Here is a 23,564-nt window from a genome sequence, read left to right on the forward strand (position 1 = left end):
GGACTCACCAACGGGCAGTGGTCTTCAACAGGTGTTTCTAGAGCTAGCCACAGGGTTTTGCTCGATGGTTCTGGAGAGCCAGAAAAGGAGCTTAGTGGCTGGTGACAGCTCTGTGACACATTTCACAGTAGCCAGCTAGCTATGACGGCTGAACTCTGCCACTGGGGCTGGAGCCAGTATTGCTTCTGAATAACCAGTGGCTGGAAACCACAGGAGGGGAGAGTGTACTTGGGTTTGGGTCCTGTTTGCCGGTATCCCACAAGCATCTGGTTGGCTGCTCTAAGAACAGGATGCTGGACTAGATGGTCCATTATTGGCTTGATCCAGGAGGCTCTTCTTATGTTCTTACACACTGGTGCTGGGGGGACGCTGTATCTAAAGAGAGAGAAACAGTTTGGCATTGCAAGGTAGACAGCTGCCACGGGGTCAAACTGAGTCTTGGGACACCTTAAAAACTAGCAGCCTTATTATAGCATTAGTGGACAAGTCTCTGCTTCATCAGTTGCATGGAGCATAACCTTTAAGTGGATTTGCAGATACAACAGGGAGGGTGTGTTGTAAGCAGTATGAGTTGCTGGTGGCCAGAACAGAGGTTTGTCTCAAGGCAAATCTAAAAAAATGTACTGTAGTATAAACACTGACGACTGGGAGACACTGGCCTGCGAGCGCTCCAGCTGAAGAACAGCCTTTACCAAAGGTGTCATGGGCTTTGAAGACACTCGAACTCAGGACGCAAGGGAGAAACGTGCTAGGAGGAAGGCACGCTTGGCAAATCCACACCGTGATCAACTCCCACCCGGAAACCAATGTCCCCACTGTGGAAGGACGTGTGGATCCAGAATTGGCCTCCACAGTCACTTACGGACTCCTTGTTAAAACCGTGTTTAGGGAAGACAATCTTACTTGGCTACGAGTGATCGCCAAAGAGAGAGAAGGGTTAGGAGAATGATATGGTTTGTATGCAGAATGCCCCAGGTCCAATCCCTGGCATTTCCAGGTGGAAAAGGCCCCTATCTGTAGCCATGGAGCTCCCCAGCCATTTAGTGGAACCATTTAGAGCCACCCAGAGTGGCGGGGAAAATCCAGCCAGATGAGTGGGGTATAAATAATAAAACTGTTTTGGACTACAGTTCCCATCAGCCCCAACCAGACAATGGTTTGGCTGGGGCTGTTGGCAGTTGTGGTCCAAAACATCTGGAGGACATCAGAGACACCAGTACTGAATTTGATGGGTAGGGACAACTGGCTGGGATACAAGCTCCAAGAGAACTATAGGCGTGAGGTTCTCTGGTGCTCCTGATCTTAAGAGTTTACACTCCTGCACTAGGAGCCGAAGCACAAGCAAGAACCAGCTTCCTTACAGACACCCTTAATCCCTTTACCCACCCATCTTTTCGCAATTCCCTTCCCCAAACTCTAAAGCAGCACGCAGCATTGTAGTCTCTCTCCATGCAACACCTTCCCCTTTTTCCTTAGGAGAGTTCTGCCGAATCCAGTTTCATCCCCAGCCTTTCTTCTTCTTCTTGCTTCTAAAACTCTCAATGTGAGGGATTTAATTCCCAGGGAATTAGCTGCATCCTTTCCTCTTTGCCACCGTGTGCTGCATTCCCTTTTAAGCCATCTGCTCTTCTCTTTTATCTGCCGCCGGAGGAGAAGCCAAGCCCCGTGTTTACACAGCAGCATGTCAGGCCTTGCCAAAAAGGCTTTCCTTGGGTTCTGGAGGTGCAGCTTGCATTCCCAGCTGAACCCCCCGGCACTTTGGATCCTCATTTGGCCCCTCCTTGGCTAGCCACAGATTCCTCCCATGATTTGACAAATTCATGGAGGATAAAGTTATCAGTGACTATCAGCCATGGTACCTGTATTCCACCTCTGCTGTTGGGGGCAGCAGTGCCTCTGAATACCAGTTTCTGGACATCGCAAGTGGGAAGAGTTGCACTCACATCCTTTTCACAGGCTTCTGGACAGCCACACTTAACAACAGGAGGCCACAGTCTGCTCCCCCTTCTCCCTTGGACCACTCATCACCATCCCAACACCAATCCCCTGACTCTGAGCCTTCTTCCCCTGGGGTTCCCTGGCTGGTGCCTCCCACCACTCCTTTGCCTCCAGCCAGTCCATGACAAGGTGCTCAAGAACTGGTCCTTACGGTTCCTCTCTAATATATGCCTGCTTCTAAATAGTTTACCCACATATTCAGAAGGTGTGCCTGGCTCAGGCATTCCACAACAAGCCATTGTTTCTTTTTAAAGATGAGACGGCGTCACCAATTATTTTTAATGGTTTTCAGAGGAGCTTCCAATATGTAGGAAGCTAGAAGGCGCACAACAGGGAGGCAACAGCTTTGCAGCAGCTCCCCGTCACAAAGCGTTCCAGCCAATAGGCTCTTGAAAGAAACCAACTTCTCATTTCCTCCGTGACTTGCATCTCGGCAGGAAACCTCAGTGTTTTTTCAGCAAGTCTTAGGGGGCGTTTAACTTGCTCATCAGAATAAACTGGTCACAAAAATTCCACCCACACCCCAAAATCTGATAAAGGTATTTCCTTTTATTGATTGGTTTCACCAGTCTACCGCTGATAGTCACCCAAGTGGTGCCTCCTGCGATCTTTTGCTTTTTGCACTTTCCCCGTCAAAAATATTTACACATTCTTTGAGCGCTCAGCCTGAACATGCAATGGAAAGAAGTTTACAGGGGGCTTTGGGACATGCATGTGCCCCTTCCACCACGCCTGGCCTTCACGTGTTTAGCACAAATGTCTGTAGGGAATTCCGTGCTTGGGTGCCTCTTTGCAATCTGGACCCTGAAAACCCTGGAGATCTGTGCAAGAAAAATTTTCAGATGCAGAGATTTGGGCAAGGGAACAGTAATTTATTAACCTTAGACTCAGGACAAAGTTACTTGAGAGACTGCCTAACAGGGGTCAGCAAACTTTTTCAGTAGGGGGCCGGTCCACTGTCCCTCAGACCTTGTGGGGGGCCAGACTATATATTTTTTGGGACAAATGAACACATTCCTATGCCCCACAAATAACCCAGAGATGCATTTTAAATAAAAGCACACATTCTACTCATGTGAAAACACCAGGCAGGCTCCACAAATAACCTAGAGAGACATTTTAAATAAAAGGACACATAGGACACATTATACTCAGGTAAAAACACGCTGATTCTTGGAACATCTGCGGGCCGGATTGAGAAGGCGATTGGGCTGGATCCGGTCCCCGGGTCTTAGTTTGCCTACCCATGGCCTAACACCTCATACACCTAGCAAGTCACTGCAGCTGTTGGGGGGAATTTCTCCTTCATGTCCCTAAAATATCAGAAGTCCCCTCCACTGTAACTCAGAGCAGAACTTTCAGTGTGGCTGCCCCAATTTTGCCAAACAGCATCTCTGTTTAGGTACCCCTGCTGTTTGTAGTTTCCAGAAACATTTGAAGACATTCTTTTTTCACCAACCTGTTCCAGATGGATGAAAAAGGCCTCTGCCTTAGTTGTCCATTTTGTACAGTGGTGCCCCGCAAGACGAATGCCTCGCAAGACGAAAAACTCGCTAGACGAAAGGGTTTTTCGGTTTTGCGTTGCTTCGCTAGACAAATTTCCCTATGGGCTTGCTTCGCAAGACAAAAACGTCTTGCGCTTTTTTCTTAAAGCCGCTTGAAGAGGCGCAGTTGCGACGGACCGTGCTTCGCAAGACGAAAAACATCGCAAGATGAAAAGACTCGCGGAACGAATTATTTTCGTCTTGCGAGGCACCACTGTATTGCGTTTAAATTTGTACTTAGCTGTGTTTTTGTACTATTTTTGAATTTTTAGCTGTACTTAGTGGTGTGTTTGCAAATGGCCTTGAGTCACATGTGAAAGGCGATTCATAAATAGATGCATGAAATGATTTACCTCAGGGCATGCCCTTTAAGATGGCGGTTGTCAATGTTCCAGTATCCTTGACTACAGCTCCCATCTTCTCTGACTGCTGGCTATGTTGGTTAAGGCTCATGGGAGTTGTAGTCCAACAGCATCAGGAGGGCACCACGTTAGCTGGGCTGTCAGTGGAAACAGATTCTTTGACTCCAATTCAAGCCCTGTCTTCAGTACTGGGCACTTCTCTCTCTGGGTCTGGAATGCGGACCCTGTTGTCTCACTGATGTTGTTGGTCCCCAACTCCCATCAGCCCCAGTCAGCATGGCCAAAGGGCAAGGATGATGGAGCGGTCATCCAACAACATCTAGAGGGCCACACATTGGCCAGCCCTCCTTCGGATCTGAACTGGCTGCCCAGTTCAGACAACAGATGGTTCTTCTGAACAAACCAGTTTTACAGGGGTAGGCTGCAAGGCTGACTTTCAACCCTACAGGGTTAGTGAAAGGAACAAACAGATGTCATTTATTAAGAACACTGTGCTTTGCAGAAATGAATCACCATTTTAGGAGAGTAAATCAGGGCTCTGGAGGCCTGGTCTCTTCGTCACTCACTGAAATCCACCCTGAAACCAAGAAATTGAATTGAGCTCCTCCCAGGAAGCCATCAGCCTTCTTCCAAAGACAGTGACTCACAGGAGGTTGAGCTCTTCATTTTGGCTATATTAAGCAGCTCGGACCCATTTTAATGACAAGGACGCACTGCTTCTGGCCTAATCTGCATCAGGGAAGAATGAGATCCCTTCCCCCACCCTCTAGCCTATTGGGTTTTGCAAGGCAAATTTTTGTTCTTCTGGCTCAAGCGGCATAATTAGTGGGCTGGCTTTGCCCATGTTGTGCAGAAATTAGACTTTAGGTCTTGATTACTCTGCATGGAGAAAGGCAATGCTTTCTAAGGCAAATATAACGGCATCGTAGACGTTTGGGGAAGGGCTGTAGGGTCTGCTTTGCATTCAGGTTCCAGGTTCAATCCTTGGCATCTCAAGGAAGGGTTAGGAATATCCGCCATCTAAAACCCTGGAAAGCTACTGCCAGTCATTATAGATAACACTGAGCTAGAGGAAGCAAGGCGTCTGACTCGATAGAATGCCGCTTCCTATGATTGACTGATCACTTTTTTCTGGTGTTGTTAGAGTCAGAGAATTGTAGAGTTGGAGGCAACCCCAAGGATCATCTAACCAGCCTTTCTCAACCTGTGGGTCCCCAGATGTTGTTGAACTACAACTCCCAGTGCCTCTAGCTAGCAAGGCCAGAGCTCAGGGATGATGGGAGTTGTAGTCCAACAACATCTGGGGACCTACAGGTTGAGAACCGCTCTAGTCCAACTCTCTGTAATACAGGAAACTCAACACAGAGACCCCCATCCAATCTGAGACCAGACCAGACCCTGCTTAGCTTTGCTAAATGTTCTAGCAGTTTTATTGCTGCACCACTAGGAAGGTTTGGTATTATTATTATTACTACTACTACCATATAACACCGGTTGGCTCCCAGTATGTTTCCTATCACAATTCAAAGTGTTGGTGCTGACCTTTAAAGCCCTAAACGGCCTCGGCCCAGTATACCTGAAGGAGCGTCTCCACCCCCATCGTTCTGCCTGGACCCTGAGGTCCAGCGCTAAGGGCCTTTTGGCGGTTCCCTCACTGCAGGAAGAGAAGTTACAGCGAACCAGGCAAAGGGCCTTCTCGGTAGTGGCACCCGCCCTGTGGAATGCCCTCCCACCTGATGTCAAGGAAATAAACAACTATCTGACTTTTAGAAGATATCTGAAAGCAGCCCTGTTTAGGGAAGTTTTAATGTTTGATCTTTTATCGTGTTTTTAATGTTCTGTTGGGAACCTCCCAGAGTGGCTGGGGAAACCCAGCCAGATGGGCGGGGTATAAATAATGTTGTTGTTGTTAAATGTAAAACTTATCTTTAAGTAGATTCAAACACAGCTGGTGACCATACCTTGCATGTGGATGCAAGGGTGTTGCTGGTCTGCGTCCTTACACACACACACACACACACACACACACACACACACACACACACTACCTCTGATCTTCTTGGAAGGAAAGACTGAAGCATGTCGGATGAAGCAGTAGACTAGAGCCCTTCATTTCTTCTAATGGGTCAGCTTGTAAGCAGTTGCCCCACAGCACTGACTCTCCCGTCATTCCTATGCTGTGCTTTGCAACTGTAGTCTGCACGTGCTCAGAGGGGTAGCCCAGGAACGCATCAGGGCAACAAGAGGGGAAATGCCAAAAAGCTTACCCCGGAAAACAGATTTTCCTGGTGAAGTCGCTATCTTGTTTAACCCAGTGTGAAAGTTTTCAAATCATCTCTGGAAAACGCCAGAGCGATTGCTGGTGTTAGTCCGTAACGTTATGCGAGTGCGGAACTCCCATGGGAAAAGAATGCTCATTCAGATGACAAGTCCAATCTAAAGTAAAAGAAAAGAATGGAAATTGTCATATGCAAATTGGCCTGGTTTGCATAAAGTCGTCGCCCCCCCCCCCGGAAATGCTCCCAATTTAACAGTTCCCCCAGAAAACCCACAGCACAACAATACAACCGTTTGGCTGGCAAGGGCTATTTGAGCTTTTTCATCTGAGAACCAGCCTTGTAAAATAATAATAATAATAATACCCTGGGGGGGAAATCCTAGGTTGCCAGGAGATGACAGAAGAAGGACAGAGAGCTCTGTGTCTAAGTCAGCTGCCCACTGCATTCCCATGGCAGGAGGAAGTATTTTCTGCCAGCCTGCTTACTTGCTTCTGTGCGGTGCCTTCTTCCCTACGGCTGCCAAGCTCGTGCTTAAATACAAGGCTGGTATAAATTAAGCAGCATGACCATAGAGGATTTAATGCATATCACCAGTGATGTGGGTAGATCACCTGCCTTACATGCAGAGAAGGTCTTCTGAATCAAATAATTCCAGCTGAAAGGACCAGGGAGCTGGTGAAGGGCGTTGGTGCTTGTACCGTGTATCCACATGGTTTGTGCACGGTTACGGTGCGTCGTGCTGCCCACCACTGTTTCTCCAGTTTGCAAATCTGCCCCCATGCCCCAAAGGATTGGCAACCACTGGGATGCCATTTCAAAATGAAACAAACAGCAGTATAAGTCACCTCAAACAAGAATCAGATGCTTAAAAACAGCCAGATAACTCTGTCCTTAACTCTCAGACCCAGTGGTTATGTTTGCCCGGACCCATTAAAATGATCCCTGCCAATTAATCAACCAGCATTTAGTTGATTAATCTACTACCTAAAGCACTTAAAGTTTGCATTGCCAGTAATTACTGGAACAAAGGAATGGCAAGGGGGCAGTTCCGCTAAACTTTTTCCCCCCAGGTAGGCACCTGTACCTAACAGTGATTCTGCTAACCGATCCGAAGGAGATTTAATAAAGAGATTTGAGACTGGTGGCTGGTGTCTCTCCAGATCAGGTCAGCGGTAACTGAGAGTCATTACTATCTGATCAGTGTCTGGTGGTTTAAGAGGAGTTGGCCTCCTCCCAACTCTTTAACTGACAACTTAACTATCTTCCTGGCAACTTCAGCGGAGAACCTGAGGAGCACAGCCCTTAAAAGAAATAAAGCACAACACGCCATTCTCTCCAGGTTGAACTAGTGACAGGTTAATGGGAGTCGCATCGCTTACATTGCACATGTGACCTGACAGGTTTCTCTTGGGCCCCTGGGAAGACACATATTTTTCATTCCTGGCGGAATGCAGCAGAGGGTGGCAGGTGACAGCCTGTGTTATGTTCTGCGTGACACAAGCTGGCAAAACCCCCTGTGAAGCTTGGGAGGAGACAGCTTGGCCCGTCGCTGTGTTTATTCAGCACAAAGGGCTTGGCGTGGGAGTTGTGTGCGGACTGTGGCTTCACAGCTTTGGAAATAATTTCCGCAAAAGTCATTAGCCTGCGCAGAAAATTGCTAGCCCACCATGTGCTGGCAGAGGAAGAATGGCGGTGCCAACAGCTGGGTGCATTTCTGGGCAGTGGGCTGGGGAATAAGACTTATCAGCGTCTGCTAGCTATAAAGGCTGTGCGCTGCCTCCACAGTCAAAGAAGACGGTGATGCTTCTGAATATCAGTTGCTGGAAACTGCAGACGCTCGGGTCCTGGTTGTGGGTTTTCCAGAAGCATTTGGTTGGCCCCTGTAAGACAGGATGCTGGACTATAGGGACCAGCAGGCTCTTCTTATGTTCTTATGTTAACCTCAGTTTGTCATTAACATCTGAATCGGAGACTGTAGTTAAAGGTTTTATTGGAACGAATCAGGATCATAAACCATGTTAGCCTCAGTTTGTCATTAACATCTGAATCGGAAATTGTAGTCAAAGGTTTTTTTGGAACAAATCAGGATCATAAACCATGATTTGACCTTGGTGTATTTCTGTAAACTATGGTTTTAACTATCCACGGTTTATCCTTTTCAGACATAGTGAGAAACCGTGGCTAGTTTAAACATGGGCGCGCATGCTTCTGATCTCCTTGTAACCAGGGGCGTACGAAGTGGTGGGCAGAGGGGGCAGGCCGCCCCGGGTGACACTCTGGGGGGTGACAAGATGGCCCCTTCCACCCCCCAGCTATAGAGTGGCCGAGTGCGTGTGCAGTCAGTATGGGCTCCTCTCACACAACAACCGTATGGGCTGCCATGTGTGCGCAGTCTGTATGGACATTGCGTGTGCGTCACCAAGCAGTTTGCCCCACCCCTCGGCATCGCGCCCCGGGTGCTAGAGAGTGTTCCTCTGCCACTGCTTGCAACTGCACCAAAGGAAAGGGAAAGTGGAAGTGTGAGAGACCAAGGCTTTCCCAGCCTCTGTTGCATGGAACTAAATTACGTCGTGAACCAGGCCATTAAGTCACAGTTTCCCATTTCAGATGTAAGGATAAGCTGTAGATTTTACCCACGTTTTATTACACAGGGATTATGATACCTGAGCTGACCCACTGCATTTACAAAAGTCAGCTACAAGACCTGATCGTGTATGCATTTCTGGGTTGGAGCTCCATGTTGCTAATGTTATTTCCTGTGTTTGCTTTTCTACTTCATTTGCTGCTTTGAGCATTTCCTTTCAGAGGAGAAAATGGAGATAGATATTTGTGTATAAGTGAATAAAATATATCCTCTGTGGAAGGGGAGTGGGGGAGTAAGGAGCAGCCATTTGGAGATGGTGTCGATTAAAAATATTGGAACAGCTGCCAGTGCTACACACGCTACACACACACACACAATTGTCCAGAGTCGCTGTGCTATCTTCCACTGTACATTTGGAAGGGTAGTAAATCTCTTCATTGCATTCTTCAAAGCCACCAGATCCTCTTTTAAATAAATCCCTCTTTAAATCTGCCTTTGTTATGGTATATACAGATCTTTCCCATCAGGCACTGGACTTGCTGTCAGCCACCTGGAGCTAACAAAATCACTACAAAGGCACATGAATTGTAAATGTCCCCAGGCAACATCCCGTGACTGGTACCTCTTTCGAGGGAAGCCTGTTTTCTCATAGAGTACCAAATCCCAGTTTAAGCAGGGAGATGAGCAGGGATAAACATATGATTCAAAAAGCCTGCTTAGGGAGAATTCTTACAGTCAGGCATCTGCAAGGTTATCGCCACCCTGAAATTATTCTGCGCTGGCAATATTCTTAAGTTGCTTTCTTAATCCTTGAGGATTTAGGCAGTGCCCAAATTCTAAGATGAAAAGGGCCAGCGTCACTCAGGCCAGCATTGTCCTCTTTTCAATGGGCGAGGAAAAAGGTGCTCTGTGCATGTTCAGACACACTTCTTTTCATGTGCCAGGGCTGGACGCTGGCATTCTCAGCAGGTTGAATGCTAGCAATGCATAAAAGCATTCTTAACTATTTATTACCCAGCAATCTCCCAGTGGGGACGCGGGTGGCGCTATGGGTAAAACCTCAGCGCCTAGGGCTTGCCGATCGCATGGTCGGCGGTTCAAATCCCCGCGGCAGGGTGAGCTCCTGTCTTTCGGTCCCAGCTCCTGCCCACCTAACAGTTCGAAAGCACCCCTAAGTGCAAGTAGATAAATAGGTACCACTCCGGTGGGAAGGTAAATGGTGTTTCCGTGTGCTGCGCTGGTGCCGGTTCACCAGAGCAGCTTCGTCACGCTGGCCACATGACCCGGAAGTGTCTCCGGACAGCGCTGGCCCCCGGCCTCTTAAGTGAGATGGGCACACAACCCTAGAGTCGGACACGACTGGCCCGTATGGGCAGGGGTACCTTTAGTCTCCCAGTGAGCGCCCTTTTGTGATCACACTTAGATGCATGCTGGGCTAGTTTAAAAAGCTCCCTTCTTTGCCTTAAAAGCCTTACAGGCACAGAGGAGAGTTGCAGGCTTCCACCCTGAAAACAGACACTAGATGGCAAAGGGCATCACCAGTTAAGTACTGCAGATTAATCAGTGGGCCAAAGTAATCCTTTCAGTAACTCCATCACTTTCTGTGCGTTTAATGGAGAAGGTTTCCTTGTCCACCATTCAGCAAATCCAAGAGAAGACCTGATGGATTTATGGTTAACTGTAGCTAAGCCCACATCTAGCTGCAGAATTATTCCTGGTACAAGGCCACACCAGAGTGCTAGCAAAAGCCTTCCTACCACGGCATCTCGATTTTTTTGCCTGGGAGGTTCCCAGGTCAAGGACAGGCAGTGCAGCATTTGCACTGCTCAGAATGAACTACCGTTAAACAAAGTTTGCAGAATTAGTTCAAAAATCCCTGAAAGTAGTTCTCACCATTGCCGGGTGAACCGGAGGTGAATTAAGGCCATGTTCACATCATACATTTAAAGCATTGTGATGTCACCTTGAACAGACATGGCTCCTCCCCCCCCCCGAATTCTGGGAGCTGTAGTTTGCTAAGGGTCTGAGGGTTGGTGCGAGACCCCTGTTCCCCTCCCAGACCTACAATTCCCAGAGTGGTTTAACAATCAATCGCTTTTCACAGGGAGCTTTGAGATTTGTTATTTCTAATGCCTGGCTATGGGAGAGGATTTGCTGCATGGTTTGGAATCATTTCCTTTTACCATGCAGACTTAAAGGTCTGGCTAAGCTATCTGCATAGGAGCCAACTCCTAGGGGCAGAGGGGTCTTCAGCCCCCCTCAAAAATATCTGAGAGGACTGGGGGGCCCTCAAAGTTGATAGGCACATTGCCATTCAAATGGTGGGTGGGTGGGTGTACCATGACATGTGATCAGTTATGCGAAGAAGGGCTTACCTGCCCCCCCCCCTAATATTTTATTCAAGCTGACAACCCTGGCTATCTGAGCTACTTTCTCATTGAGAACATTTGTTTATTAGCGTGCTTGTTGTTGCTTTGTTATTTTTGTATCCTTTCTTTCCACCAAATGGTGCACAAGGCAGCCAATAACACAAATATAATAAAACAGCAGTACTGGTTCCAATCATGCAGGAATCTGTCCTGCAAAAGGGGCACAAGTATTATTATGAGTAGCATTTATTAATTTATATACAGTGGTACCTCGGAAGTCGAACAGAATCCATTCCGGAAGTCCGTTTGACTTCCAAAACGTTCAGAAACCAAGGCACGGCTTCCGATTGGCTGCAGGAAGCTCCTACAGCCAATTGGAAGCCACGTTGGACATTCGGGTTCCAAAGAATGTTTGCAAACCGGAACACTCACTTCTGGGTTTGCAGCGTTCGGGAGCCAAATCATTTGACTCGCAAGGTATTCAGGATCCAAGGTACGTCTGTACTGCCTAATGCTGAAATGGCTTCAAAATGGTTTACAAAAACATAGAAAACGGTTGCACAGCATATGGAGTAAACAAAAATGCACAATAAAACAATCCCATCAAAACGTTAAGATATAAATGTCGACAAATCACTTCCATTGCTGATTCCTAGTCATGTCATGTATAGTTTGACTTGCTTCATACAGAAGGTTCCTGAGTTGAAACTACTGTACTGGCATTTCCAGTTACAGAAAGATCAGAGAAGCTGTTGATGGGATAGAACTTTGACTGGCACCTGAAGGGGTTGCTGCCTTTCAGCGCCACAGACAATTCATTTGACCTGGTATTAGGCAGTACTCTGGGTTCCTTGTGTGAATGAAAAAGCTAAGCTTTGTCAAAACTCCATCTGAAACTGTTGAAACCGGAAAAAATAGAATAAGGCAGAAACTAGGAGGAGTCCATTTTATATATTAAAGGAAACAAGAGTCTTGCAAAATCTCCTTCCCCCATATATGCATATCTGTCAACCGTTCCTTATTTGGTGGGAAAGTCCCTTATCCCAGCGCCATGTCCCGCTGCTGTCCCTTATTGATGATGTCCCTTAAATTTCCCAGGTTTCAAAGGAAGCAGCTCCTCTCCCTCCCTCCCTGCCGGCCAGGAAGGAGGGAGGCTCCAACTGTGTTGCTTGGCTGCATTGCTCACCCAATAAGGAGTCTAAGAATGACTGGGGGGTGGAGCTTGCATGCCTTGTGCCGATCAAATCGGCTACGTTGCCTGGGGACTCGCCTTTGCTCAGCGCTTCCCAGCGAAGAGGTGATGGTGGTTTTCCTTGCTGCATCCCCTTTGCTGGGTTGCTGTGCTGTAGGAACCACCACTTGAGGCTTTGTTTGGCTGCTGGCTGGGCTTTCTGCCTTTGGCTCGGAGGGGCCCAGAAGTTGAACATACCTGTGCTAGGAAAATCCCTTATTTTGGCTGCTGATCCCTTATTTTTGAGGCTGCTAGTCCCTTATTTTCAAATCTGTAAGTTGACAGCTATGCATATATGCCTCCTCAACCACTTCGATCTGCAAAACTGGCCACATAATATTTGCTTCTTATATTTGTAAGAAATATAGCTTGAAGTGTGACAGCACATGCACTTTGGAACTTCCTGCCTATTGACACCAGGCAGGCAACTTTGCTGTATTCTTTTCAGTGCTTGCTAAAAACACCTTTGTTTAGGCAAGCGGTCTGTCCAGACCCGAAGAATACCAGCACATGTTTTAATCTGGTTTTTAGTTTATCATTGATCTTAATTATTATATTTTTACTGTTTTAAATCATTGCTTTTAACTGGTTCTCCATGACAATTTTATTCTTTCTTTCTTTATATTTTTTTGTAAACCACTTTGAGATTTTATTGCAATCAAGCAGTATATAAACGCTGTGAAATAAGGAAGCAAATAAATGGTTCCTATTTCTCCTGTTTGTCTCCCACACGACTGTATAGATGACAGGGGAAGAGCAGGCCGCTGTCAGACTCCAGAGCAATCCCTTTATGCAACTAAAGGCCAGCACACAGCAGGGGTGCCTCTGTTGAAAAGGCGAATAAGATTTAAATAGAGATAATCCCCGAGGAAAAACTCTGTGGAGCCCAGGTCACCATCAAATAAACTTGTTAACTTGCACAGAAGAGTAATGTTTGAAACTTATAAAAACTGACAAGACGCCTGATGAATGGGGACTAGTTGACAGTATTAAAAGAGGAGGAAGTAAAATATTAGGTTTCAGTGTGTGTTAAGGCCAAACTACAGTAGATGTAACATTCGCCATCAGGTGCATACGTGATTTTTGTTAAATAAATAGCTGTTAAGTGGGATAGGGGAGAGATAGGACCAGGGGAATGTTGTTGTGGCACCCTTTTCATTTTGATGCTTAGTGCCAGTGAGCCAGTCGCATTCTCCTAAAACTGCCTCTGCACCTGCTGTTTGCAATAGTACTACTGCTTAACAAAAATACATAAAGAAAAGGAAAGCTCTCATTGCCACAATCCCTGGAAAAAGAGTCATGGGTGTTAAGGTTGCATATGAAGTTGCCTTATACAGAGGCAGACCGGCACCTAGCTCAGGATTGTCTACTGCAGGGACAAAGGACCTCTGGCATTCCAGATGTAGATGGACTCCTGCTTCCATCAGCTCCAGCCAACATGGCTAGTGGTCAGGGATGATGGGAAATGTTGTCTGGCAACATGTGGAAGGCCACAGGTTCCCCAGCCCTGGGCTTCCTTGACAGTAGGTCTCCAGATCTCATGAAGTGTCTTCTCAAGCCCTGCTGCTTTGAACAGAAGAGACCAGTGATTAAAACTGGGATCTTCTGCATCTGCAGCATAGCTTCTAAGTCCCAGCCCTTCCCTGCATAAAGCATCTTCTTTTAATTCCTGTTCTATAAACTGATCTTAGTTGGGCTTTTTTTCTCTCCCCTCTTACTCATCACTTCCTTTCTGTTTCTTCATTTCTCCCATCATCTCCCGCCTCTATCTACTACTTGCAAAAAAAATAAATGCACAAAGAAAGTTAAGTTTTGCTCTAACTTCAGAGGACAACTTCTCGTTTTGTATTTGAAACAGAGAGGGGTTCTCCAAATCCTAATTGTGAATTCTCCACATCATGTCTGGTTGTGAATTCTCCAAATCCTATTGAATGTATGGCTTGCTACAGCTGTGCCCCATTCTTCAATATGAAGAAACTCAAAGCAGCATTTTAGCTGCACAACAATCCGACCCAGCAATGAGGGCCTTCTTGCGGTTCCCTTGCTGTGAGAAGTGAGGTTACAGGGAACCAGGCAAAGGGCCTTCTCAGTAGTGGCGCCTGCCCTATGGAATGCCCTCCCAGCAGATGTCAAGGCAATAAACAACTATTTTACTTTTAAAAGACACCTGAAGGCGGCCCTGTTTAGGGAAGTTTTTAATGTCTGACGCGGTATTGTTTTTGATATTTGGTTGGAAGCCACCCAGAGTGGCTGGGGAGACCCAGTCAGATGGGCAAGGTATAAATAATAAATTATTATATTATTATAAGTTGAATAAGCCCAAGCCCACTTAATTGGCTTTGTTGTTTGAGTGGGGATTTGAACTTACATTCCCATATCTCCCCAATCAAGGCGCCTAAAGATTTATAAAAACATGTCATAACTATACTATATCAAGGCTCTTAATTTGCACATCACAATGAATCAGGGTTCCTGGTTTGTGTTGTGCTGCTTGATCACTCCTGCTTTACTCCTCCCCTCCAGCTTGAGCGAAACAAACCTTGAAATGGAGATGATGATACTGCCAGTCACTTCAACCCAGCCTTTTTAAACCTTGGGTCCCCAGATGTTGTTGGACTACAAGAGAGTTTGGATTTGATATCCCGCCTTTCACTCCCCTTCAGGAGTCTCAAAGCGGCTAACATTCTCCTTTCCCTTCCTCCCCCACAACAAACACTCTGTGAGGTGAGTGGGGCTGAGAGACTTCAAAGAAGTGTGACTGGCCCAAGGTCACCCAGCAGCTGCAGGTGGAGGAGCGGAGACGCGAACCCGGTTCCCCAGATTACGAATCTACCGCTCTTAACCACTACACCACACTGGCTCTCCAACTCCCACCACCCCTGGCTAGCAGCACAGGGATGATGGGACTTGTAGTCCAACAACTTCTGGGGATCCAAGGTTGAGAAAGGCTGCTGTAGACTAGACTGAGTTAGGTGGACCAAGATCTGACTTGGTGGAAGGCAGATTCCTGTGTTCCTATGATACTCCAGCGTCCTTGCAGAATTGAATGTACCAATTGGCTGAGAAAGAAATACTTTCAGGGATTGAAAGCAGATGTTGTCTGTGCCTCTGACCCACAATGCCTGGCATATATGCTCAGTGGGAGGGTGGGTGACTAATTTATGGAAAACTGCAGAAGTCCAGGCAAAAATGAGTCATGCAAGAAAACAGCCTATTTTACTCAATTCCAAAACTGTGTTCTGCGGTTCAAAAACTTATCTGTGCAATGTGGGGTTTGTAACAGTTGATTTGCTTTCTGAAGGGAGAGCAGCATGGAGGTGGAGTTGCTGGTCGGTCTTCTCAGATTCAGGCAAGCCTTTGCATAACTGGTATTTGCTTTTTGTCAGGGTTGTTTTGCAATATGAAGCACCCAGGGCCGATGCTGTTATGAAAAGAAGCTGAATGGCTGGATCATCTAGGAGCAGTTTTAATTATCCTGGAGCACATGGCTTTGAGATCCTTCCAAAAGTTTGGTGCCCAGAGCGATTGTGATCAGATAGTCTTCTCTAATAAGTTTTCTTGCGGTGCAAACAAGAACAGCATTAGCATAGTTGCGCTTTCATCCTGCAATTAATGCTGCTACCATGCCATTAAGGATATGATTGTGTTTTTGGCACGGGGCATCCTGCAGGACTTGCAATTAATTTCTAACTTCAGAAACAATTAAGCTTTGCCACAAAGCCCCCTGCTGGTTTGCCAGGTGATCTGTTATTAAGGTTTGCAAAAAGTACGCTCAAAAGAGCAGTAGTTTTTAACTTTTTGCAGGTAGGCTGGTGAATTCAGCCACAGCAGTGTGCTTCTGCATGCTGCATGAAAAAGGGTAAACAGAGCTTATACCTATTTGCTTTTATTTGATTTAATGTAATTTATATGCTGCTCGGATGTAGCAAAACCCTGTAAACGGTTTACAAGAAAAAAGTTGTGCATACCAATCCTAGTGACTCCCATGTTGCGCCCTTGACTTGCTGTGCTGTGTTATATTAATGCTGTCAACTCCCAGCATTAGGAGTAGCTTTGAATAATTGTTACGATGCAGCAAGGATCACTCAATTAAATTGTTGAGGGCGGGATTCAACTAAGGAGCTGCGTCAGCAGAAGTCTGAAATTGGCTGGGGGTGGGTAGGTGGGAGGACCTCCAGAACAGTGTGCAGGGGAGCAGAGGGGATTTTTCCACCTGGCAAACTGCAGTGTTTTAATCCCACCCCTTGTAACTTAACTGCCATTGTCCAATATTTTATTTTTTCCATTTTTAGGGGAAAGGGGCATTTGCGTACTAGTAACCTTAACTTTTACTACATTGCTTTGAGGGTCATATCAAAGCTAACCAGTGCTGCTGAAATGTTAAAACAGGATTTGTGGCTATCATATAGGAAAGAGTAACCAGCATGCATTATAAAAGCAATAACAGCAACAGCCATTCTTTTCAATCACTTAATGCGTTGGGGAAATCCCCGAGATGAAAGTAATCTATGAGATTGTCTGGTGTTGCATTTCCCTGCCGGTTTTCTAAGCAATATTAAAATGAAACTTAATCTGTATTTAGGGTGGTTGGGTGCCCTACATTTCAGAGGATGGGGCTCTGTTTTAACAGCTGCCGGAAGACAGTCCTCTATTTGAAGACATCCTTTATTTGAAGAGCTGTCCGGTCAAAGTCTGATTTAAAGATAAAGAACCCTAAGAAGGGAGCATAGGGGCCTTGAAGTGACCTCTCAGCAGGTAGCAGGTAACTTCAGGATGACAGACTGACTGAGCAGGCAGACAGGTCACCAAGTCAACCGTCCTTTGAAATACAGTTTTTGCCCAGTGTTAGCAGACGCATGCCCCTAGTTTTGAAGTGCTCTGAATCTGGATTGCTGTCTGCAGTAAGAGAGGAACCAATTCAACATCAGTGCAAGAGCTCTTCTGTCGTTTGATATATGGATAAAAATATAACTCTTATTTCAGGGAAGTGAAGCTGGCTTCATAGATTTGGGCTGTTTTCACCAGACACCTGCTAAGGATTACAGCCTGAAAGTTGAAGGTAAGTTCCATGTAATGTTTACTGGCAGTTCTGAAAGAACTAGCAAAATGCCCATATATATATTTTTTTACTAGCTGGATGTATGTAAAGGGAGGGTTTGCATAATGCAGATAACCTGTGGCTGTCTTTTTCAGATTACAAAAGGCATGGTTATTCAGGAGGCTTTTGTCTGCAAAGCATCTGCTGTTCTTTCTTAATGTAACGTTTAGCTGCAGTCTGTGCCTTTTCGTTGTGTTTTTTTGAACTATTTGATAGTTGCTTTTTTGTTGCATTTCATGACATTGCCATTTTAAATTGTTGCAAGCTACTCTTCACAATGTATACACACTTAAAGAACAGAATAGTGTTATAAGAAAAAACTGCTCTTTTTCCCTTATGGGGTATCCAAGATCCCGTATAGAGTCCTTATGTAGGTTCTCTATTGGTAGGAGAAAATAACAGAGGCCAACCAGAGAATATTGAGAAGCAAAGCAGCTAGTAAGCATGATCTTTATTATACTGTTGCACCAGGGTCCCCTGCTCACCCCACGCAGGGAGGGAGGAGAGAAACCCAGAACATTGGTGTGCAAGCTCTTATATAGACTTTTGAAATTGCCTACCCTTGTAGCTCAAGACCACTCCCCAAAACATCATACATACATCACAGAAAGAGGTGGTCCCCAGCAGAAATTTGAGTGTGTTGCTTCTCTCCTGTCTGCCAGGATATCTGATAATGCCTTATCTGAGTGCCTTTTCTGGGTAGCCTGGCCATTCCTTTGAGATGGTAAATACTTAGTTCCTGAATCTCTTACGCATATTGATAGTTCCAGTTACAGATAGGTAGCCGTGTTGGTCTGCCATAGTCAAAATAAAAAAATTCCTTCCAGTAGCACCTTAAAGACCAACTAAGTTAGTTCTTGGTATGAGCTTTCGTGTGCATGCACTTCCAGGTGCTACTGGAAGGAATTTTTTTATTTTGCATATTGATAGTGTGCTCAGTTTAACAGATTCTTGCCAGACTGTATTTACAGGGAGGTGTAAGCCCCTACAGTCCAAAGACAATTGGAAAGCTTTTCCCATTTCCTTCCTCCTTGCAGAGAAACATTTGAGGTCAATTTGGGAGAGTCAAAATGGCTCCTGTACTATTTCAGATGTGTGGTTTACGGTATATACTTATGTATGTGTTTGCTTGTACATTTATGAATGAATATATATGTGTGTGTGTGTGTGTGTGTGTGTGTGTGTGTGTGTGTGTGTGTGTATATATATATATGGCCTTAGAATTCCTATAACAATAGAAATCTCAATCTTAATGTAAATAAATAACATGCACATGGATAGAGTTTCTGGGCATTTCGCATCAGACATCCCTTTTCCACTCAGCTCCTCAATAAGGCACCACTTGGCATTTTTACCCCGCCTTTTCCTCCAAGCAAACATTTCAAGGAAGTGTGCAGTAGTGGAGGCAGTGCAGTGTAGTGGTTAGCGTTTCGGGCTAGGTTCCCCCACCTCAAAGGAGCCTCTTCTATAAATAAAGCACAATTGGACAGGAATCAGCAAGTTCACTTCAGAATGAAAGGAAGGAAGGAACAGCATTCCTGTGTCATCCAAGCAGCCTCAAAAGTTCTTATTATCTAGATTAGTACTAAGAAGTGTGATAATTATCTCAGATCATTTGATCCAGACAATCCTATGGACATCGGCCAGTTCCAGGCTGTTACCTAGGTATAACATTTGACGCACTCCAGCATATTTTGAGTAGCTTTCTCCGAAGGAAACGCAGAGCGCTGATCATTTCCAAATGGAAAACGCTCTGAAAAAGTTGTAATGCTGGAAAATGCCAGGATTGCTCCAGCTAAGGTTTACTCAGCGTAGACCTATTTAAAGTCATTAGGCCCAGGTTAGCCATGCCCATTAATTCCAGTGGGTAAAATTTAGCTGACAGCAATCCATTATCTCAAACAGGGACCAAGGTCAATTTCCTGAAGTGTTTCTTATCTCCATGTTTTTATACAGTATTTGTATGAGACTTGGGTTTTGGATGGCGGTGAGGTGTGGAACGTGGGGTAATCTGAGACATGCTGGAGCTATTTAGGAGCCTTGTACAGTATAGATGTTTGGCTTAAATGTGTATTTAAAAAAGGAGTGCCAGACATTTTCAGAAGCCCGTTTTTGTTTTGTTTTTCATCCGAACAGCTTTGGGAACAAAGAGTGGATTAGGAAACACATTATGAAGCATTTCCATTCTTTCTCAAACTGAGCGCTTCTCCAGATTTTGAATTGCGGTTTCAGATCACAGAAGTGCAACTGTAAATATGTGACATTTTAAAAAGCATACAAAATGTGTATTTCAGGGGGAAAGCGCTGAAATGTGTACACTGTGTACAATTTCATGCGTTCTTTCTGAAAGTCTGCAGAAAGCAGGATAAACATGTCTGAGCACCAGGAAAACTGTCATGCGACAGGCTTTGGTTGGTCCATCCCACCTTTATTTGGTAAAGCCATTTTGATAGATCGAGATGTAGGTATTCTGTTTGCATCAGCTTTTACACTGGCCTTTGGAAACGCAAACATGTACAAACAACTTGTGGGAATGTTCAGGGAGGCAGGAGAGGATATATTGTTTCATAATGTCCTTCCTAACTTGCACTAGCAAGTTCTAGTTACAAGTAGGTAGTTGTGTTGGTCTGCTGTAGTTGAAACAAAATAAAAAATTCCTTCCAGTAGCACCTTAGAGACCAACTAAGTTTGTTATTGGTATGAGTTTTCATGTGCACGCACACTTCTGCAGTTCTATAATTTAGCAGAGTTTTAACATTCCCTTTTTAAATACACAGTGGTTAGCTTCTTCGAAGCTCATTTAAGCTTCTCAATATAGGATTCCTGGTAATCCCCTTTAAGGTAAAGGGACCCCTGACCATTAGGTCCAGACGTGGCCGACTGTGGGGTTGCGGCGCTCATCTCGCTATATTGGCCGAGGGAGCCAGCGTACAGCTTCCAGGTTGTGTGGCCAGCATGACTAAGCTGCTTCTGGCGAACCAAAGCAGCACACGGAAACGCCATTTACCTTCCCACTGGAGTTTATCTACTTGCACTTTGACGTGCTTTCAAACTGCTAGGTTGGCAGGAGCAGGGACCGAGCAACGGGAGCTCACCCCATCGCGGGAATTTGAACCACCGACCTTCTGATCAGCAAGCCCTAGGCTCTGTGGTTTAACCCGCAGCGCCACCTGGGTCCCGGTAATCCCCTTTACTCCCCCTTACAAAGAATAGACACAACACAATCTTGTGTAAAAGTATAAAAGAAGTTTACTCACACATTCAGTTCACAGATGGATCCCTGAAGGCAGACTTAGTTACAAAGTATATACACGTGGATTCTATCCCATAAGGATATAGTTCCTTTGTGTTCTGTTGGCTGGAAGTCAACAGGGCATCTCTAGCAAAAGAGATGTTGCTTCTATGAGGAATGGAGTCAGAGAGAGAGAGTGGGCTTTGTTCCTGGTCCTTTTGTCACCTGGACAGGTAAGGTCTCGCCCATCTCTAGTCACATGCAGAGGAAGTTTGTTCTAGCCCAGGAGGAAACAGGAAGTTTTCTATTGGCTGATGCAAACATCCCATTTCATGTCCACTCTAGGAATGTTGAACTTGACTGCTATGTGTTTCACATCCCACACAACTAAGCAGGTAAAACTACCAAACTAAATTAAAACGCCAGCTGGTGCAACATGTGCACAAAATATAAACATAAAAACACCACTAAGCAGATAAAATCACCATGCTCAATCAGAATTTTAAAATTCTACAATTTAAAATTAAGGACATTGTTGAGATACTTGGTTGCCAAGGATTTTGAAGTTTTTGCTGCGACAACCTTTTCTTGATCTGCAAGATCTTGATCCATCCCTCCTTGGGTGAGATGGTAGAGCCATGTCAGTTAAGTCACTTTTAAACCACTTTAAGTTTGTAGTGTAAATGTGCTGCCAATGGACAAAACAGTTTCAGCCAATGCAGTTGAGCGTATCTTCCATTTGAAATGCTTAAACCACCCAACTGCCCCTTCATGTCTACTTTCTCCTGGATTAATGAGCAGCCCAAAACAAATCCACCTCTACGCTTATGTAATAAGACAATACAGACACAAAAATAACTCCCCAAAATACACAGAACACCAGCAGTGACGTTTCGCAAGGTTCTCAGGATTGCATGACAAATATTGACAATGAAGGTGTCAGCGCACCTTCTCAAGGATCGCTTGTTTCAGTGTCAATATAGTTAAATGGTATACTTAAAACAGAAGAAAACACTGCTCTGGATTTTGCAGTGCCTTGGATAATAAAGAAGATTTCTGAATACAGTCATACCTTGGAAGTTGAATGGAATTCGTTCCGGAAGTCTGTTCAACTTCCAAAACGTTTGGAAACCAAAGTGCGGCTTCTAATTGGCTGCAGGAAGCTCCTGCAGCCAATCGGAAGCTGCAGAAGCCCCGTCAGAAGTCCGGCTTCCAAAAATAGTTCACAAACCAGAACGATCACTTCTGGGTTTGCGACGTTTGGGAGCCAAAACGTCCGAGTACCAAGGCGTTCGACATCCAAGGTATGACTGTACAGTGGTACCTTGGGTTAAGTACTTAATTCATTCCGGAGGTCCGTACTTACCCTGAAACTGTTCTTAACCTGAAGCCCCACTTTAGCTAATGGGGCCTCCTGCTGCTGCTGCTGCGCCACCGGAGCACGATTTCTGTTCTCATCCTGAAGCAAAGCTCTTAACCTGAAGCACTATTTCTGGGTTAGCAGAGTCTGTAACCTGAAGCGTATGTAACCTGAAGCGTATGTAACCCGAGGTACCACTGTATAATGCGTATATGGACTGCCCCCCCCCACTTCTGCATAAACAATTTTAAATACCTTTCTGTTCTTGTTATTTGAATTTATATCCCTCTCTTTCTTCAAAATGAGCCAGCAAACAATAAGCAGTAAAATGATTTTTAAAAACCTTTAAAACAATTCCAGTTCAGATGCAGACAGAGAAAGATCTCAGTTTCAAAGGTATTCCATAAGCACCAAAAAGGCAACAGAGACAGCACTATTGAATCATAGAATGGTAGCATTGTAAGGGCCTGTTGTTGTTTAATCATTTAGACCAGAGCACGCCAGGCATTCCTGTCTTCCACTGCCTCCCGTAATTTGGTCAAACTCATGTTGGTGACTTCGAGAACACTGTCCAACCATCTTGTCCTCTGTCGTCCCCTTCTCCTTGTGCCTTCAATCTTTCCTAACATCAGGGTCTTTTCCAGGGAGTCTTCTCTTCTCATGCGGTGGCCAAAGTACTGGAGCCTCAGCTTCTGGATCTGTCCTTCCAGTGAGCTTGTAAGGGCCTATATATTCCCTATATTGTGCAGAATTGACCTCCTGATATCCTGGCCTATTGAGATGTTTTGCCCTTATGTGAACAAGCTCCAAAGAACCACAGGCCCTTGTACACTGGGCTTGTGCTTCTCCAATAATTTTTGTAGTGTCTAGTGTTTGAGATGATGAAAGCATTGGGGTGGCCCATGGGCTTTGTGATGGGGCAGACTTTCTCAACCTGTGGGTCCCCAGATGTTGTTGAACTACAACTCCCATCACCCCTAGCTAGCAAGGCCAGAGCTCAGTGATGATGGGAGTTGCAGTCCAACAATATCTGGGGATCCACAGATTGAGAACCTCTGTATGGGGGAAGGCGGAAACATCTCTGATAAGATCTCTGTTTTTCTCAGAAAAGAAAAGCCAACCGCGGGGGGGGGGGGATGTTTAAAATGTTTGTCTGTCTGAGCAGTATATTCACACAGTTGAAAATAGGGCACTTTGAGACAGGGGAAAGAAGGACAAACCCAAAACATGAAGTAGAAAGCCAAACAGATTACTCGTTATTCTCTTCTCTTTTTAACGGTTGTTGTATATAGAGTAACTGGGAAGTGAAACAAGCACAGATAATTACATCAAGCTCCCATGTGCCCTGCTGACAGCTGCATCTGGGATGCTTTCACATCTGCCAAGGCCTGCTGCTGATGCATTCTGGGAAATTTAAAAGAGTTTATAGCCCCAGCTCTGCAGTGCTGCTGGGCACTCTGCTTCCACAGCAAGATAAGCCTGACAGGGGCCGCTGATAGGCAAAGGA

General features: G+C 45.5%; 1 protein-coding gene and 1 long non-coding RNA gene across 2 annotated transcripts in view; both read left to right on the forward strand.

Annotated features, from left to right (window-relative positions):
• Positions 1 to 23,564, forward strand: part of LOC308576066 — a 300,866-nt gene that overhangs the window by 220,767 nt on the left and 56,535 nt on the right. The gene's annotated exons all lie outside the window — the stretch shown is intronic.
• Positions 1 to 23,564, forward strand: part of SYNE3 (spectrin repeat containing nuclear envelope family member 3) — an 87,922-nt gene that overhangs the window by 8,275 nt on the left and 56,083 nt on the right. Inside the window, exon 2 of the mRNA XM_081172768.1 lies at positions 17,351 to 17,426. The gene's annotated coding sequence lies outside the window, so the exon portion shown is untranslated. The remainder of the gene's footprint in view (positions 1 to 17,350; positions 17,427 to 23,564) is intronic.

The sequence above is a fragment of the Podarcis bocagei genome (assembly GCF_964188305.1).
Source record: "Podarcis bocagei genome assembly, chromosome: 1".
Taxonomy (NCBI): Eukaryota; Metazoa; Chordata; class Lepidosauria; order Squamata; family Lacertidae; genus Podarcis; species Podarcis bocagei.